Here is an 18,501-nt window from a genome sequence, read left to right on the forward strand (position 1 = left end):
ACGCCTATATCTGTGTCTCCTCCTCCTTTTACTCCTCCACCTCTTTTCTTTTTGCATGACTATATGTACTTGTCACTTTTCCATGTGTTAGTTGTGTCTTCTGAGCAGTTTGTCAGCTTTTGGACACCTTTGAATGTGTTTTCTATGTGTTTCTATGAGTTTTTGTTTGCCTGCATTGGTTTTAACGGTGTTCGACGAACCGTTCGGCGAACATACCGGTGTTTGACGAACCGAACCCGAACACTACTGCACACAACACCATATCAATTCAAGTCTGCAATCAGATGGACTGAATGAACTGACTGAACTCACTTACTTATCCCTATCTGACTCATCACCAGGAAATTGTTCTTATGTGTGCACATCTAGCCCAGAATGAGGGCTCCCAGACAGTATGATTGCCCCCACAGAGTATGATTGCCCCCCCCCCCCCCCAATTACTGATATTAAAAAAAAAACACAACAACACACATTACTCAACCAAGATGCGCTGCTCCGGTCTGTGCAGTGTGAGTATTGAGGCTCCATACTACAGGTGTGATGTAGTGGCGCCATTGCGCCTGCAGTGCACGGAGTCTCGGACTCACAGGTGAAGGCTGAACGGCGGATCGGGGAGCTTTCAACTCCCTGATTTACTATTCTATTCAATGGTATCCCCATCATGGGAAAGTGGATATCACTGAAATTGTGATGATGGGTAAGGAGAGCATTCTCGGTGCTGAGCCGTCTCAATTCATGGGCACCATTGCGGCCGCAAGGGCTGCCACTATGGATGATACGGCCCTGCTACCTATTGTGTGGCAAATATCTCATAGGTCCTGGGTTCATTAGTATCTGCACCAAGAATGGGGCTCAGTGAGTATTTATTCATTAGCTGTGGGGTAGTCGGTGGGGTGGATGGTACCATATTGTGTGTGTACGGGGGCAATACTGTGGGAAAACCCCTCAAATGAAATCTTAAACCCTTTTTACATATATGCATTGAAAACTGTATTAACAACATTATATAAATACATACAGTACAGACCAAAAGTGTGGACACACCTTCTCATTTAAAGATTTTTCTGTATTTTCATGACTACGACAATTGTACATTCACACTGAAGGCATCAAAACTATGAATTAACACATGTGGAATTATATACTTAACAAAAAAGTGTGAAACAACTGAAAATATGTCTTATATTCTAGGTTCTTCAAAGTAGCCACCTTTTGCTTTGATGACTGCTTTGCACACTCTTGGCATTCTCTTGATGAGCTTCAAGAGGTAGTCACCGGAAATGGTCTTCCAACAATCTTGAAGGAGTTCCCAGAGATGCTTAGCACTTGTTGGCCCTTTTGCCTTCACTCTGCGGTCCAGCTCACCCCAAACCATCTCGATTGGGTTCAGGTCTGGTGACTGTGGAGGCCAGGTCATCTGGCGTAGCACCCCATCACTCTCCTTCTTGGTCAAATAGCCCTTACACAGCCTGGAGGTGTGTTTGGGGTCATTGCCCTGTTGAAAAATAAATGATGGTCCAACTAAATGCAAACCGGATGGAATAGCATGCCGATGCAAGATGGTGTGGTAGCCATGCTGGTTCAGTATGCCTTCAATTTTGAATAAATCCCCAACAGCGTCACCAGCAAAGCACCCCCACACCATCACACCTCCTCCTCCATGCTTCACGGTGGGAACCAGGCATGTAGAGTCCATCCGTTCACCTTTCCTGCGTCACACAAAGACACGGTGGTTGGAACCAAAGATCTCAAATTTGGACTCATCAGACCAAAGCACACATTTCCACTGGTCTAATGTCCATTCCTTGTGTTCTTTAGCCCAAACAAGTCTCTTCTGCTTGCTCCCTGTCCTTAGCAGTGGTTTCCTAGCAGCTATTTTACCATGAAGGCCTGCTGCACAAAGTCTCCTCTTAACAGTTGTTGTAGAGATGTGTCTGCTGCTAGAACTCTGTGTGGCATTGACCTGGTCTCTAATCTGAGCTGCTGTTAACCTGCGATTTCTGAGGCTGGTGACTCGGATAAACTTATCCTCAGAAGCAGAGGTGACTCTTGGTCTTCCTTTCCTGGGGCGGTCCTCATGTGAGCCAGTTTCTTTGTAGCGCTTGATGGTTTTTGCAACTGCACTTGGGGACACTTTCAAAGTTTGCCCAATTTTTCGGAATGACTGACCTTCATTTCTTAAAGTAATGATGGCCACTCGTTTTTCTTTACTTAGAATTTGTATTATGGCAAGAAAAAAGCAGCTAACAGTGTATTCAGTAGGACTATCAGCTGTGTATCCACCTGACTTCTGCACAACACAACTGATGGTCCCAACCCCATTTATAAGGCAAGAAATCCCACTTATTAAACCTGACAGGGCACACCCGTGAAGTGAAAACCATTTCCGGTGACTACCTCTTGAAGCTCATCAAGAGAATGCCAAGAGTGTGCAAAGCAGTCATCAAAGCAAAAGGTGGCTACTTTGAAGAACCTAGAATATAAGACATATTTTCAGTTGTTTCACACTTTTTTGTTAAGTATATAATTCCACATGTGTTAATTCATAGTTTTGATGCCTTCAGTGTGAATGTACAATTGTCGTAGTCATGAAAATACAGAAAAATCTTTAAATGAGAAGGTGTGTCCACACTTTTGGTCTGTACTGTATATACTAGCAAAATTACAAGCTCAATGGCTTTCTGTGGATGTATATAAACAGACGTAAACAATGATGCTGAATAATTGATACAATCACTACCTTACCCTACCCCATACCTAAACAAAGAGGTTTCTGCCTAGCTGCGGAGGTTGGCACCCTAAGGACGATAATGGCGCCCCCGCTCACTGGTGGCTGTACCTCAGAAGCCCTAGTTAACTGTGATATACACTACCGTTCAAAAGTTTGGGGTCAACCAGACAATTTTATGTTTTCCATGAAAACTCATACTTTTATTTATCAAATGAGTTGCAAAATGATTAGAAAATATAGTCCAGACATTGACAAGGTTAGAAATAATGATTTTTATTAGAAAGAATAATTTTCTCCTTCAACCTTTGCTTTCGTTAAAGAATGCTCCCTTTGCAGCAATTACAGCATTACAGACCTTTGGCATTCTAGCTGTTGCTGAGGTAATCTTGAGAAATTTTCCCCCATGATGCCTGAAGTCCCTCCCACAAGTTGAATTGGCTTGATGGGCACTTTTTGCGTACCATAAGGTCAAGCTGCTCCCACAACAGCACAATGGGGTTGAGATCTGGTGACTGTCCTGGCCACTCCATTACAGATATAATACCAGCTGCCTGCTTCTTCCCTAAATAGTTCATGCATAATTTGGAGGTGTGTTTTGGGTCATTGTCCTGTTGTAGGATGAAATTGGCTCCAATCGAGCGCTGTCCACAGGGCATGGCATGGCATTGCAAAATAGAGTGATAGCCTTCCTTATTCAAAATCCCATTAACCTTGTACAAATCTCCCACTTTACCAGCACCAAAGAAACCCCAGACCATCACATTACCTCCACCATGCTTGACAGATGGAGTCAGGCACTCTTCCAGCATCTTTTCAGTTGTTCTGCGTCTCACAAATGTTCTTCTGTGTGATCCAAACACCTCAAACTTTGATTTGTCTGTCCATAAAACTTTTTTCCAATCTTCCTCTGTCCAGTGTCTGTGTTCTTTTGCCCATATTAATCTTTTGCTTTTATTAGCCACTCTCAGATATGGCTTTTTCTTTGTCAATTTGCCCTGAAGGCCAGCATCCCGGAGTTGCATCTTCACTGTAGACGTTGACACTGCCGTTTTGCATGTACTATTTAATGAAGCTGCCAGTTGAGGAGCTGTGAGGCGTCGATTTCTCAAACTAGAGACTCTAATGTACTTGTCTTGTTGCTCAGTTGTGCAGCGGGGCCTCCCACTTCTCTTTCTACTCTGGTTAGAGCCTGTTTGTGCTCTCCTCTGAAGGGAGTAGTACACACCGTTGGAGGAAATCTTCAGTTTTTTCGCAATTTCTCGCATGGAATAGCCTTAATTTCTAAGAACAAGAATAGACTGTCGAGTTTCACATGAAAGTTCTCTTTTTCTGGCCATTTTTAGAGTTTCATAGAACAAACAAATGTAATGCTCCAGATTCTCAACTAGCTCAAAGGAAGGTCAATTTTATAGCTTCTCAAATCAGCCAAACCATTTTCAGCTGGGCTAACACACTTGTGCAAGGGTTTTCTAAACATCCATTAGCCTTCTTACACAGTTAGCAAACACAATGTATCATTAAAACACTGGAGTAGTGGTTGTTGGAAATGGGCCACTATACACCTACGTAGATATTGCAATAAAAACAAGACGTTTGCAGCTAGAATAGTCATTTACCACATTTACAATGTATAGAGTGTATTTCTGATTCATTTAATGTTAGCTTCATTGAAAAAAAATGTGCTTTGCCTTCAAAAATAATGAAATTTCTAAATGACCCCAAACTTTTGAACGGTAGTGTATCAAAAAATACACTGATACATTAAATAGAAGCAGATATATCGCAAGGTATATATAAAGGAAAGGGTATGGTACACATCAGAGAATGGTTCAATAATCCGCCTCAACGTGTTTCCCCAACAGCTTCATCAGGAGGGATGATAATTCATGATGCTCAGCATAGTGTACCTAATAGCCAGGTGTCCATGTATAAATATCCCACTTCATCCAAAAACCCCTCCCCAGACTAGGAGACCCATTCCCATTTCTAAAGGTGAATTGTCATAGGATATATAGAATGGAGTCTGTCTACAAAAATGTACTGCGCCTGCGCTACTTCACATGAGCTAGAGGTCCAATAATGTCCATCCCCTAGTGTGCATATCCGGAAGTGACGTGGTTTACACTGAAACGCCAGATAAACTGATTGCCGCCGCGCCACTTGTACCCGTGACTGCGCATATCATATTATATGTTCCACACCGCAGAGCATAATGGCCTATATGTGTCCGGACCATCACCTTTGTCAGTAAAGTAACATACGATTAGAGGATTTGTGTTTGTCTGTGCGTTACATAAGGTTAACTGATTACAGGGGCATAATGGGGGCATCATACATCCTGCATAAGAGGCATAATGGGGGCATTACACTGTGTGGGGGGCATCATACATACTACATAAGGGGCATAATGGGGGGATTACAATGTGTGGAGGCATCATACATCCTGCATAAGGGGCATAATGGGGGCATTACACTGTGGGGGCATCATACATCCTGCATAAGGGGCATAATGGGGGCATTACACTGTGTGGGGCATCATACATCCTGCATAAGGGGCATAATGGGGGCATTACACTGTGTGGGGGCATCATACATACTGCATAAGTGGCATAATGGGGGCATTACACTGTGTGGGGGCATCATACATACTGCATAAGGGGCATAATGGGGGCATTACACTGTGTGGGGGCATCATACATACTACATAAGGGGCATAATGGGGGCATTACATTGTGGGGGCATCATACATACTACATAAGGGGCATAATGGGGGCATTACATTGTGGGGGCATCATACATACTGCATAAGGGGCATAATGGGGGCATTACACTGTGTGAAGGCATCATACATCCTGCATAAGGGGCATAATGGGGGCATTACACTGTGGGGCCAGTAAAGGGGTCCTGTACTATGAGAACAATACGTTTCCTCCCTTCCTGTCTCCATAGTTGGGTCGTATGTATCTATTACAGGAAACAGAACAAAAACCTTATGAGTCTTATAAAGGGGCAACACAAGACCCCAAAAGAGTCCCCGTGCTGAAGGGGTTAATGCCCCCTGCGCCCAGTAATGGGGGTCTCCACATACCTCCACCTGCAGAGCCGCTACCACATATATGGCTGCTCTGTGCGCACAGGAGCTGTGATGAGGTCACAGGAGGGGAGGAGTCAGGGGTCACATGATCAGGGGCCTCAGTGGATGCAGGACTCTGCTGTGCTGGTTGTCATGGTGCTGGATGAGCTGAAGTTTATGTGTGGGGTCAGGAGGGGTTTACAGTGTGGATGTAGCAGAGCCGCGTGTGTACGAGGTGTACGGAGCGGAGCCGTGTGTGTACGAGGTGTACGGAGCGGAGCCGTGTGTGTACGAGGTGTACGGAGCAGAGCCGCGTGTGTACGAGGTGTACGGAGCAGAGCCGCGTGTGTACGAGGTGTACGGAGCAGAGCCGCGTGTGTACGAGGTGTACGGAGCAGAGCCGCGTGTGTACGAGGTGTACGGAGCAGAGCCGTGTGTGTACGGAGCGGAGCCGTGTGTGTACGAGGTGTACGGAGCGGAGCCGTGTGTGTACGAGGTGTACGGAGCGGAGCCGCGTGTGGATGAGGTGTACGGAGCGGAGCCGCGTGTGTACGAGGCGTACGGAGCAGAGCCGCGGGTGTACGAGGTGTACGGAGCGGAGCCGCGCGTGTACGAGGAGTACGGAGCGGAGCCGTGCGTGTACGGAGCGGAGCCGCGCGTGTACGAGGTGTACAGAGCGGAGCCGCGTGTGTACGAGGTGTACGGAGCGGAGCCGCGTGTGTACAGAGCGGAGCCGTGTGTGTTCGAGGTGTACGGAGCAGAGCCGCGTGTGTACGAAGTGTACGGAGCGGAGCCGCGTGTGTACGAGGTGTACGGAGCGGAGCCGTGTGTGTACGAGGTGTACGGAGCAGAGCCGCGTGTGTACGAGGTGTACGGAGCAGAGTCGTGTGTGTACGGAGCGGAGCCGTGTGTGTAAGAGGCGTACGGAGCGGAGCCGCGTGTGTATTAGGTGTACGGAGCGGAGCCGCGCGTGTACGAGGTGTAAAGAGCGGAGCCGCGCGTGTACGAGGAGTACGGAGCTGAGCCGTGCGTGTACGAGGTGTACGGAGCGGAGCCGCGCGTGTACGAGGTGTACGGAGCGGAGCCGCGCGTGTACGAGGTGTACGGAGCGGAGCCGCGTGTGTACGATGTGTGCGGAGCGGAGCCACCCGTGTACGGTGTGTACGGAGCGGAGCCGCCCGTGTACGGTGTGTACGGAGCGGAGCCGCGCGTGTACGAGGTGTACGGAGCGGAGCCGCGTGTATACAGAGCGGAGCCGTGTGTGTTCGAGGTGTACGGAGCAGAGCCGCGTGTGTACAAGGTGTACGGAGCGGAGCCGCGTGTGTACGAGGTGTACGGAGCGGAGCCGTGTGTGTACGAGGTGTACGGAGCAGAGCCGCGTGTGTACGAGGTGTACGGAGCAGAGCCGTGTGTGTACGGAGCGGAGCCGTGTGTGTAAGAGGCGTACGGAGCGGAGCCGCGTGTGTATTAGGTGTACGGAGCGGAGCCGCGTGTGTACGAGGTGTACGGAGCGGAGCCATGTGTGTACGCAGCAGAGCCGCGTGTGTACGAGGTGTTCGGAGCCGCGCGTGGACGAGGTGTACGGAGCAGAGCCATGTGTGTAAGAGGCGTACGGAGCGGAGCCGCGTGTGTATTAGGTGTACGGAGCGGAGCCGCGTGTGTACGAGGTGTACGGAGCGGAGCCATGTGTGTACGGAGCGGAGCCATGTGTGTACGGAGCGGAGCCGCGTGTGTACGAGGTGTTCGGAGCCGTGTGTGTACGAGGTGTACGGAGCGGAGCCGTGTGTGTACGAGGTGTACGGAGCGGAGCCGCGTGTGGATGAGGTGTACGGAGCGGAGCCGCGTGTGTACGAGGCGTACGGAGCAGAGCCGCGGGTGTACGAGGTGTACGGAGCGGAGCCGCGCGTGTACGAGGAGTACGGAGCGGAGCCGTGCGTGTACGGAGCGGAGCCGCGCGTGTACGAGGTGTACAGAGCGGAGCCGCGCGTGTACGAGGTGTGCGGAGCCGCGTGTGTACGAGGTGTACGGAGCGGAGCCGCGTGTGTACAGAGCGGAGCCGTGTGTGTTCGAGGTGTACGGAGCAGAGCCGCGTGTGTACGAGGTGTACGGAGCGGAGCCGCGTGTGTACGAGGTGTACGGAGCGGAGCCGTGTGTGTACGAGGTGTACGGAGCAGAGCCGCGTGTGTACGAGGTGTACGGAGCAGAGTCGTGTGTGTACGGAGCGGAGCCGTGTGTGTAAGAGGCGTACGGAGCGGAGCCGCGTGTGTATTAGGTGTACGGAGCGGAGCCGCGCGTGTACGAGGTGTAAAGAGCGGAGCCGCGCGTGTACGAGGAGTACGGAGCTGAGCCGTGCGTGTACGGAGCGGAGCCGCGCGTGTACGAGGTGTACGGAGCGGAGCCGCGCGTGTACGAGGTGTACGGAGCGGAGCCGCGCGTGTACGAGGTGTACGGAGCGGAGCCGCGTGTGTACGATGTGTGCGGAGCGGAGCCACCCGTGTACGGTGTGTACGGAGCGGAGCCGCCCGTGTACGGTGTGTACGGAGCGGAGCCGCGCCTGTACGAGGTGTACGGAGCGGAGCCGCGTGTATACAGAGCGGAGCCGTGTGTGTTCGAGGTGTACGGAGCAGAGCCGCGTGTGTACAAGGTGTACGGAGCGGAGCCGCGTGTGTACGAGGTGTACGGAGCGGAGCCGTGTGTGTACGAGGTGTACGGAGCAGAGCCGCGTGTGTACGAGGTGTACGGAGCAGAGCCGTGTGTGTACGGAGCGGAGCCGTGTGTGTAAGAGGCGTACGGAGCGGAGCCGCGTGTGTATTAGGTGTACGGAGCGGAGCCGCGTGTGTACGAGGTGTACGGAGCGGAGCCATGTGTGTACGGAGCAGAGCCGCGTGTGTACGAGGTGTTCGGAGCCGCGCGTGGACGAGGTGTACGGAGCAGAGCCATGTGTGTAAGAGGCGTACGGAGCGGAGCCGCGTGTGTATTAGGTGTACGGAGCGGAGCCGCGTGTGTACGAGGTGTACGGAGCGGAGCCATGTGTGTACGGAGCGGAGCCATGTGTGTACGGAGCGGAGCCGCGTGTGTACGAGGTGTTCGGAGCCGCGCGTGGACGAGGTGTACGGAGCGGAGCCGCGCGTGTACGAGGTGTACGGAGCGGAGCCGCGCGTGTACGAGGAGTACGGAGCGGAGCCGTGCGTGTACGGAGCAGAGCCGCGCGTGTACGAGGTGTACGGAGCGGAGCCGCGCGTGTACGAGGTGTACGGAGCGGAGCCGCGTGTGTACGGAGCGGAGTCGCGCGTGTACGAGGTGTACGGAGCGGAGCCGGCCTTGTACGGTGTGTACGGAGCAGAGCCGCGCGTGTGCGAGGTGTACGGAGCGGAGCCGCCCGTGTACGGGGTGTACGGAGTGGAGCCGCGTGTGTACAGAGCGGAGCCGTGTGTGTTCGAGGTGTACGGAGCGGAGCCGCGTGTGTACGAGGTGTACGGAGCAGAGCCGCGTGTGTACGAGGTGTACGGAGCAGAGCCGTGTGTGTACGGAGCGGAGCCGTGTGTGTAAGAGGCGTACGGAGCGGAGCCGTGTGTGGATGAGGTGTACGGAGCGGAGCCGCGTGTGTACGAGGCGTACGGAGCGGAGCCGTGGGTGTACGAGGCGTACGGAGCGGAGCCGCGTGTGTACGAGGCGTACGGAGCGGAGCCGCGGGTGTACGAGGCGTACGGAGCGGAGCCGCGCGTGTACGAGGCGTACGGAGCGGAGCCGCACGTGTACGAGGCGTACGGAGTGGAGCCGCGTGTGTACGAGGCGTACGGAGCAGAGCCGCGTGTGTACGAGGTGTACGGAGCGGAGCCGTGTGTACGAGGTGTACGGAGCGGAGCCGCGGGTGTACGAGGTGTACAGGGCAGCGCCGCGCGTGTACGACGTGTATGGAGCTGAGCTGCGCGTTACCGAGGTGTACGGAGCGGAGCCGCGCATGTAGGAGGTGTACGGAGCGGAGCCGCGCGTGTACGTGGTGTACGGAGCTGAGCCGCGCATGTACGAGGTGTGCGGAGCTGCGTGTGTACGAGGCGTACGGAGCAGAGCCGCGTGTATACGAGGTCTACGGAGCGGAGCCGCGCGTGTACCAGGTGTACGGAGCGGAGCTACGCGTGTACGAGGTGTACGGAGCAGAGCCGCGCATGTATGAGGTGCACGGAGCGGAGCCGAATGTGTCCGAGGCGTACGGAGCAGAGCCGCGTGTGTACGAGGCCTACGGAGTAGAGCCGCGTGTGTACGAAGTGTACGGAGCGGAGCCGTGTGTGTACGAGGTGTACGGAGCGGAGCCGTGTGTGTACGAGGTGTACGGATCGGAGCTGTCTACGAGGTGTACGGAGCAGAGCCGTGTATGAGGTGTACGGAGCAGAGCCGTGTATGAGGTGTAAGGATCAGAGCCGCGCGTGTACGAGGTGTACGGAGCGGAACCGCGCGTGTACGAGGTGCACGGAGCGGAGCCGTGTGTGTACGAGGCGTACGGAGCAGAGCCGCGTGTGTACGAGGCGTACGGAGCAGAGCCGCGTCTGTACGAGGTGTACGGAGCGGAGCCGCGTCTGTACGAGGTGTACGGAGCGGAGCCGCTTGTGTACGAGTTGTGCGGAGCGGAGCCGTGTGTGTATGAAGTTTACGGAGCGGAGCCGCGTGTGTACGAGGTGTACGGAGCAGAGCCGTGTGTGTACGAGGTGTACGGAGCAGAGCCGTGTGTGTACGAGGTGTACGGAGCAGAGCCGTGTGTGTACGAGGTGTACGGAGCAGAGCCGTGTGTCTACGAGGTGTACGGAGCAGAGCCGTGTATGAGGTGTAAGGATCAGAGCTGTGTGTGTACGAGGTGTACGGAGCGGAGCCACGTGTGTATGAGGTGTATGGAGCGGAGCTGTCTACGAGGTGTATGGAGCGGAGCCGTGTATGAGGTGTACGGAGCGGAGCCGTGTGTGTACAAGGTGTACGGACCGGAGCTGTCTACGAGGTGTACGGAGTGGAGCTGTGTACGGAGCGGAGCCGTGTGTGTTTATATTCTGTCTGTCAAAACATGGATAGAACATGAATGTGAAAAGCAGAGGTGTGAACGAGCCCTAGGACTGACACTGCGCCTCCTTTATTTCATCCATGCTGAGGTCTTCATTGAGGCTGTGGAGATGATGGGGCTGATTTATTGCAGGTTCATGCTGTTTGATCAATGTGCACGTGTTTAGGCTAAGTTTACACAAACCACTAGGTGGCGCTTCCTCTGTGCTAGGAATGTGTGCTTCCGTTTTGCCGCATCTTTCAGTGCGCGATGCCTCGCTCTAGACCATGCCCCTTTCCAGTAAGGCGACGCCCAGTTGTTGCAGAATGTCCTGAATAAGGTAGAAATGATGAAACAAGTTGACCACATAGGCGGCTTCTGTTGAATGAAATGAGAGAGTTGTAGCTGTGGAATATTGTACAATGGATAATACAAAAAAAAATAGGACTCGCACACCTTTAGTATTTAATTAATCCTCTATGTTGCCAATATACCAACATACTAATACTCGATGTGTCAGCGCACTGCGACTACTGATTACATGAACTCCAATATTGCTGTAAACATTAGGTGCTTAGTTAGCGGTTTTTGATCAACAAGCACAAAGGTTCCAACCACATCAAGGTGACATTTTAATATGGATGGTCCCTAACGACTATATGTCCTACCTCTCTATGTGCCAAACATTGAAAGTTACCATATTATGGTCGCTGCTTCCCAAATGCTCCCAGACCTGTAGATCTGAAAAATAGGACCCGCACACTTTTAGTATTAAAGTACAGGTGCACAAATACGCTATGTGGCAATGTACTAACATACACATGTTACACGATGCGTCAGAGCGCTGCGACTAATGATTACATTAACTCCAATATTGCTGTAAACGTTAAAAACACAAGGTATTTAGTTAGCGTTTTTGATCAACAAGCACAAAGCCTCCAACCACGTCAAGATGACCTTTTAATATGGATGGTCCCTAACCACTATATGTCCTACCTCTCTATGTGCCAAACCTTGTGTTGGAAAGATGGGTGGATAAGGGTGTTGAGCCCTGGAGGGGGCCATAGTGTGCTTACTAGTGATGAGCGAGTATGTTCGGTTAACCCTTTCAGCGAATATGCTCAGACGAGAACCGAGTATTTTCAGCGTATCACTCCCGTGTGCATGATTTGCGACTGTTTGACTGCTTTAATACATGTAAGGAATGCTTGTTTCTTAAGCATTAGTGCGCTTCTGGTCGGGTCTTCTGTTTACTTGCCCCTGTATCATCAAATGATGCACAACGCACTTACGGTAGTCTATAGTCGCCCCAATCATTTTGATGATGGCTCCTTCGCAATTTAGTGCAACCTCTTGAAGTGAGCTGGGTGTAAGTTAACTTTAGGAGCACGGTCTGGTCATTTTACACATTTTCGTGGATTAAACACTTTTGACTGTGCCAGGAAAGTTCTGATGTTACTTATCAATTACTTTTGTAAAGCCGCCTCTTCAGAGAGGAAGAGGACTAGAGCTCTAGCTCCACAATTTACCAGAGGAGCATGCATGGCTTATAAGTCTCCTTACTCTGACATGCCAGGCTTGGCTTGTCACTCTCCACAAGCAGAAATGTTATCCCATAGACATGTTTTGTAAAGCTGAAAAGCCCAACCACATCTGCCATTGTTATACGAGCTTGTATCGTACCGTCCATACTCCGTGAATATTATATGCCTTACAGCATACATGTCAAACTCTGGCTTGTGGGCCAAATCTGGCCCGCAGGGTTGTTATATTTGGCCCACAATACCAGAACCGCCATCCCCATGTGGGGCTATTATTTGTATGGAGGACTAGGTGGGACCCATCATACTGTATACTGGATGACCCGTGACTTTGTCCAAGTTTTTCATTTTGACCCTCTGTGTGTTGGAGCTTGACATCCCTGCCTTACAGCAATGTGCTCAGGATTATATACACTGCTCAAAAAAATAAAGGGAACACTCAAACATCTCATCCTAGATCTGAATGAATGAAATATTCTCATTGAATACTTTGTTCTGTACAAAGCTGAATGTGCTGACAGCAAAATCACACAAAAATCATCAATGGAAATCAAATTTATTAACCAATGGAGGCCTGGATTTGGAGTCACCCCCAAAATTAAAGTGGAAAAACACACTACAGGCTGATCCAACTTTGATGTAATGTCCTTAAAACAAGTCAAAATGAGGCTCAGTATTGTGTGTGGCCTCCACGTGCCTGTATGACCTCCCTACAATGCCTGGGCACGCTCCTGATGAGGTTGCGGATGGTCTCCTGTGGGATCTCCTCCCAGACCTGCACTAAAGCATCCGCCAACTCCTGGACAGTCTGTGGTGCAACGTGACGTTGGTGGATGCAGCGAGACATGATGTCCCAGATGTGCTCAATCGGATTCAGGTCTGGGGAACGGGCGGGCCAGTCCATAGCTTCAATGCCTTCATCTTGCAGGAACTGCTGACACACTCCAGCCACATGAGGTCTGGCATTGTCCTGCATTAAGAGGAACCCAGGGCCAACCGCACAAGCATATGGTCTCACAAGGGGTCTGAGGATCTCATCTCGGTATCTAATGGCAGTCAGGCTACCTCTGGCGAGCACATGGAGGGCTGTGCGGCCCTCCAAAGAAATGCCACCCTACACCATTACTGACCCACTGCCAAATTGGTCATGCTGAAGGATGTTGCAGGGAGCAGATAGCTCTCCACGGCGTCTCCGGACTCTGTCATGTCTGTCACATGTGCTCAGTGTGAACCTGCTTTCATCTGAGAAGAGCACAGGTCTCCAGTGGCGACTTTGCCATTCCTGGTGTTCTGTGGCAAATGCCAATCATCCTGCACGGTGTTGGGCTGTCAGCACAACCCCCATCTGTGGACGTTGGGCCCTCATACCACCCTCATGGAGTCAGTTTCTAACCGTTTGTGCAGACACATGCACATTTGTGGCCTGCTGGAGTTCATTTTGCAGGGCTCTGGCAGTGCTCCTCCTGTTCCTCCTTGCACAAAGGAGGAGGTAACGGTCCAGCTGCTGGGTTGTTGCCCTCCTATGGCTCCCTCCACATCTCCTGGTATCTGCTCCATGCTCTGGACACTGTGCTGACAGACACAGCTACCCTTCTTGCCACAGCTCGCACTGATGTGCCATCCTGGATGAACTGCACTACCTGAGCAACTTCTGTGGGTTGTACTGTAGACACCGCCTCATGCTACTGTACCTCTAGGGGTGAGAGCAACGGCAAAATGAAAAAGTGACCAAAACAACAGCCCAAAAGGATGAGAACAGAGAAATAGTCTGTGGTCACCACTTGCTGAACCACTCCTTTATAGGGGGTATCTTGCTAATTGCCGATCATTTCTACCAGTTGTCTGCTCCATTTGCACAACAGCAGGAGAAATTGATTCACAATCAGTTTTGCTTCATAACTGGACAGGTAGATTTAACAGAAGTGTGATTGACTTGGGAGTTACATTGTGTTGTTTAAGTGTTCCCTTTATTTTTTTGAGCAGTGTACTTTTCCAAACTGTCTTTATCTGGTAATACACATCACAAGAAGGGGTTAAAACAATAAGAGTCCCAGTTTGTTTTCTTGTACCATATACCTTCCATAATAAAACCTTCAGATAAGCTTTAGTGGTTCTCCTGAAATGACCCCGATAGAGGACTCAAACCTGCACTATGTCTACAAGACTGAAGAATGTTCAAGTTACCTCTGTGTCAAATGAACTGGGGTCAATATGTAGAGTTGTGTCCAGTGGCGGAAAACTGCGGCTTCAGATGATGGGCAAGCTCAGATGATGTTCATCACCATTATAACCAAGCTTGTGAATCAACTTGTGAAGACTCAGCATGCTGGGGAGTACAGATGATTAAAGTGGTTGTTTGGTCACAGAATACTGATTAATTGGATCGGTCATCCATATGAGATCGGTAGGGTCCAACATCTAACAACCCCGTAATGAACTGTTATTTGTTCTGGTGTCTGCAGATTAGAAACACTAAGAACAAAGCTGCAAAGTATAGCTGCATTTAATCTGTAGTAGTCAGTACAAATTACTTGTGAGGCCACATCTAGAATGTAGGATCCAGTTTTGGGCTTCACATTTTAAAACAGATATTCGGAAGTTAGAGTCAGTTCAGAGGCAGCAGCTAGATTATTACAAGGGACGGAGACTTCTCATATGTTGAGAGGTTGGAAAAGTTGGGCTTTTTTAGCTTAGAAAAACGAAGCCTCAGAGGAGATCTCACTTATATGTATAAATACATGTGAGATCAATACAAAGGACTTGTGTAACGGGATGGGTGGTGGAGCCACTGTGCCGTGGTGCAAGGAGAGACTCGGGAAAATAACTAGGGACCTCACGAAATTCAACTTCGGATGTACTGGGGCTTGACTACTCCATGACCCAAGGAGGGGCGAGGAAGGTGGACCAGGTGCTAATCCGGGTCTGACCTCGGGAAGATAGCAACTGACCCCCAAGGGACAGGAGGCAGGAACAAGCGGGCACGGAGGGAAGACTGGCAGGTGGGCACGGCTGGTAGACTGGCAGGCGGGCACGATTGGTAGACAGGCTGACGGACAGGCAGGTAAATGGAGATACATGCACTGGGACCTGAGAACTAACAAGAGTGTTTAGCAAACAAATTTACAACGTTGCACAGGCACCTCCATGTTGGAGGAGGTGCCTTAAGTAGTTTATTTTATTTATTTTACTCACTTACATAGCGCCATTAATTCCACAGCGCTTTACAGACATTATGGGCACTGTTCCCATTGGGGCTCACAATCTACATTCGCTATCATTATGTCTTTTGGAGTATGGGAGGAAACCGGAGAACCAGGAGGAAACCCACACAAACTCCTTGCAGATGTTGTCCTTTTAGTGTAATCCAACCATTGGCCAGGGACATTCAGAATGGTGTGCGGCCCCTTAAGAGGCAGGAAGTGCACGTGCCCCCCCAAGCACAGTACTCGAGGATCTGTTAGTTGTGCGTGTACCCTTTGGCAGTGTCAGTGTGTAAGGAGGACGGAGGAGTGGGACATTCTAGCCGGGGGCTGTGGCAGTAAGGGGGTCGGCGTCTCTGCCACGGGAGAGGGGCAGGAGGCAGAGACGCAGGCGCTACAACTTGCACATGACTTATTCCTTCCAAGAACCAGGGGCACTCATTACGTTTGGAGGAGAGGAGATTCCGGCAGCTAAATAGGAAAGGGTTCTTTACAAATAGAGCAGTCAGACTGTGGAATGCCGACCACAAGAGGTAGTAATGGCAGACACTAGAACAGTTTTTAAAAAATGGCTGGATGTTTTTATCACAACAAATGGCATTGGGGGTTTTAAATAATCTAGCGATAGAGAACGTATAACTGGTGGAGGAAGGTTGACCTTGATGGACCGGAGTCTTTATTCTAACAATCTATATAACACCAGCTACTTAAGCTCGGCTACTATTCTTTGCGGCCACTGCAGCTCAGCTCCATTGCAGTGACTGACAGAGGCCGGAAATGTAGAGGGAGAAATTGTGCGAATGCCTGTACAGGTCGAATTAACTTGTTCATAAAATCTGTTATGGCAATCTGCCAACAGCAGGGGGTGTCATTGCGCCCAGGCGTCACGATGGGAGGGAATAAAGGAGACCACAACCCGGTGATGCTCAGCAAGAGTCCCTCACGGTGGGAGGGTCAAGCGTATATTTTTATAGGTTTTCCAAGGGGGTTTCCAGAACTGGGGCCCCTCTACAAAGACACTCAATTGTCTAATTAATCCAGTAGTCTTACTTAATTGGTTACACCCAGTTATGCAACATTGCATCTATTACTTATCTACTTTAACATAATACTCTTGGCAGGTGGCCATCATCATCTCAAGTTCACTTTAAGCAAAGTCATTCTTGTTCTTAAAGTTATATGAAGCTCTCAATCGCCATCTTGGATATCTGTATGTCGCAGCAGAAATTCTTCTTAGCACAAAGTCTTATATAATTCAAACACATCACACAATTAATATAAGAATCTGTTCCTTCACAAAATCCTTGCGAAAAGCGCGATATCCATTGAAGATGTTGATTAGGGTTAAGAGAATCAGTTGCACAGTGGAACTCTCTCATAGTAATGGTTATCTATCTCATTCACTTGAGTAGGATGGTACATCAAGAGGAGGCAAGAACATATACAAGAGAGCAGAAAGTAGTCATAGCTAAGATTGTAACTTTCATTACTGATGCTTTGCAGAGGTGAAATCTAGTACCATTGGATGAGAGACTTGGGGAGGAAACCTGAATCAAATTAATTTGGAATGGAAAATCTGTGAAACTGAGAAGGAAGTTGGCAAAATCCTGCTTTAACTCCCACAAAGACAGCTATTTATGAAGTGCAACCAAAAGAGTCATTCCACATACAGTTCCTGATGGTTTAATGGGAATGACTCCAAAACATTTACTAGGTGTCCATCATTTTTGAAGGTTGGTACTGTAAAATCTTTGGAAGTGCACCCCAGCCACCACCATGCTTCACCATAGGCAGGATGTTCTTTTTAGCATTTGCTTCATTCATCCTCTTTCAATAATACTTTTATCCATAGGCCTGAAAATGTTCAGTTTTGTTTCATCGCTCGACAGAACAGAATCCCAAAATTCCTGTGACTTATTGACATGATTTTGACACTGTTAGAGCTGACAACTCTGGTCAGTGAAGGTGTACTTCTTGGAGATGGGTCATGCTTCCTTCAAGTCCAGGTAATGTAGTCAGTGTTACTGGGACTCTGAATGTTTTTAGAGTTACAGCTGGAAGCAGTCTTTACAAGTTCAATATCTTTGCAATTCTTTTGTATTCTTTTCCTTGTTTCCACTAAGCAATGGTCTCTTCACAACTTTTTCAACCACTCTCGAGAACACAAGAATATTAATGAACCAAATGGAGTTAACCATAAAGACTGGGCTAAGATTCCTCAGGAATGAGGCAAAACCGATGTCTGGGTATGTAGCAATGTTTACAGCTGGTGATAACTGCCATAATGATAATAATTTTTATAGCGCCAACATATTCCGCAGCACTTTACAATTTTAGGGGGACTTATACAGACAATACAGACGTTACAAAATAAGCATAACTCATATCAAAAGGAGTGAGGGCCCTGCTCGCAAGCTTACAGTCTATGAGGACATAGGGGGGGGGGCACAAAAGGTATCATGTACATATGTTATATAATATAGCCATAATATACTAAATAGGGTATGTACATAACACTACATGAACTGTTCGCCAGTCAGTACGTGTACATTACAGACTATTATGTGCATGAATGGTATGAATATGAATTTGAAGAAAATTTTAATATGGGCTAAACTAGGACAGTTAGATAAGTATGTTAAGGCGATAGGCCAGTCTAAAGAAATGAGTTTTTAGGGCACGCTTAAAACTGTGGGTATTGGGAATTAATCGAATTGTCCTGAGTAGTGCATCCCAAAGAATTGGCGCAGCACATGAGAAATCTTGGAGACGAGAGTGGGAAGTTCGGATTATGGAGGATTTTAGTTTAAAGTCATTGGCAGAACAGAGGGCATGGGTAGGGTGGTAGACTGCGATGAGGGAGGAGATGTAGGGCGGTGCTGAAGCATGGAGCGCTTTGTGAGTAAGCGTGATAAGTTTATATTGAACTC

The 18,501-nt window shown here is 49.6% G+C and overlaps 1 protein-coding gene across 2 annotated transcripts in view; it reads right to left on the reverse strand.

The window, feature by feature from the left end:
- The window catches only part of LOC141178660 (uncharacterized), a 38,830-nt gene extending 32,921 nt beyond the window's left edge, over positions 1-5,909 (reverse strand). For both annotated transcript variants that reach the window (XM_073660550.1, XM_073660549.1), the window contains exon 1: positions 5,820-5,909. The gene's annotated coding sequence lies outside the window, so the exon portion shown is untranslated. The remainder of the gene's footprint in view (positions 1-5,819) is intronic.
- Positions 5,910-18,501: the final 12,592 nt, after the last annotated feature.

Source organism: Phyllobates terribilis, unplaced genomic scaffold (genome assembly GCF_046119375.1).
Source record: "Phyllobates terribilis strain yellow unplaced genomic scaffold, ASM4611937v1 Scaffold_29__1_contigs__length_15306474, whole genome shotgun sequence".
Lineage (NCBI taxonomy): Eukaryota > Metazoa > Chordata > Amphibia > Anura > Dendrobatidae > Phyllobates > Phyllobates terribilis.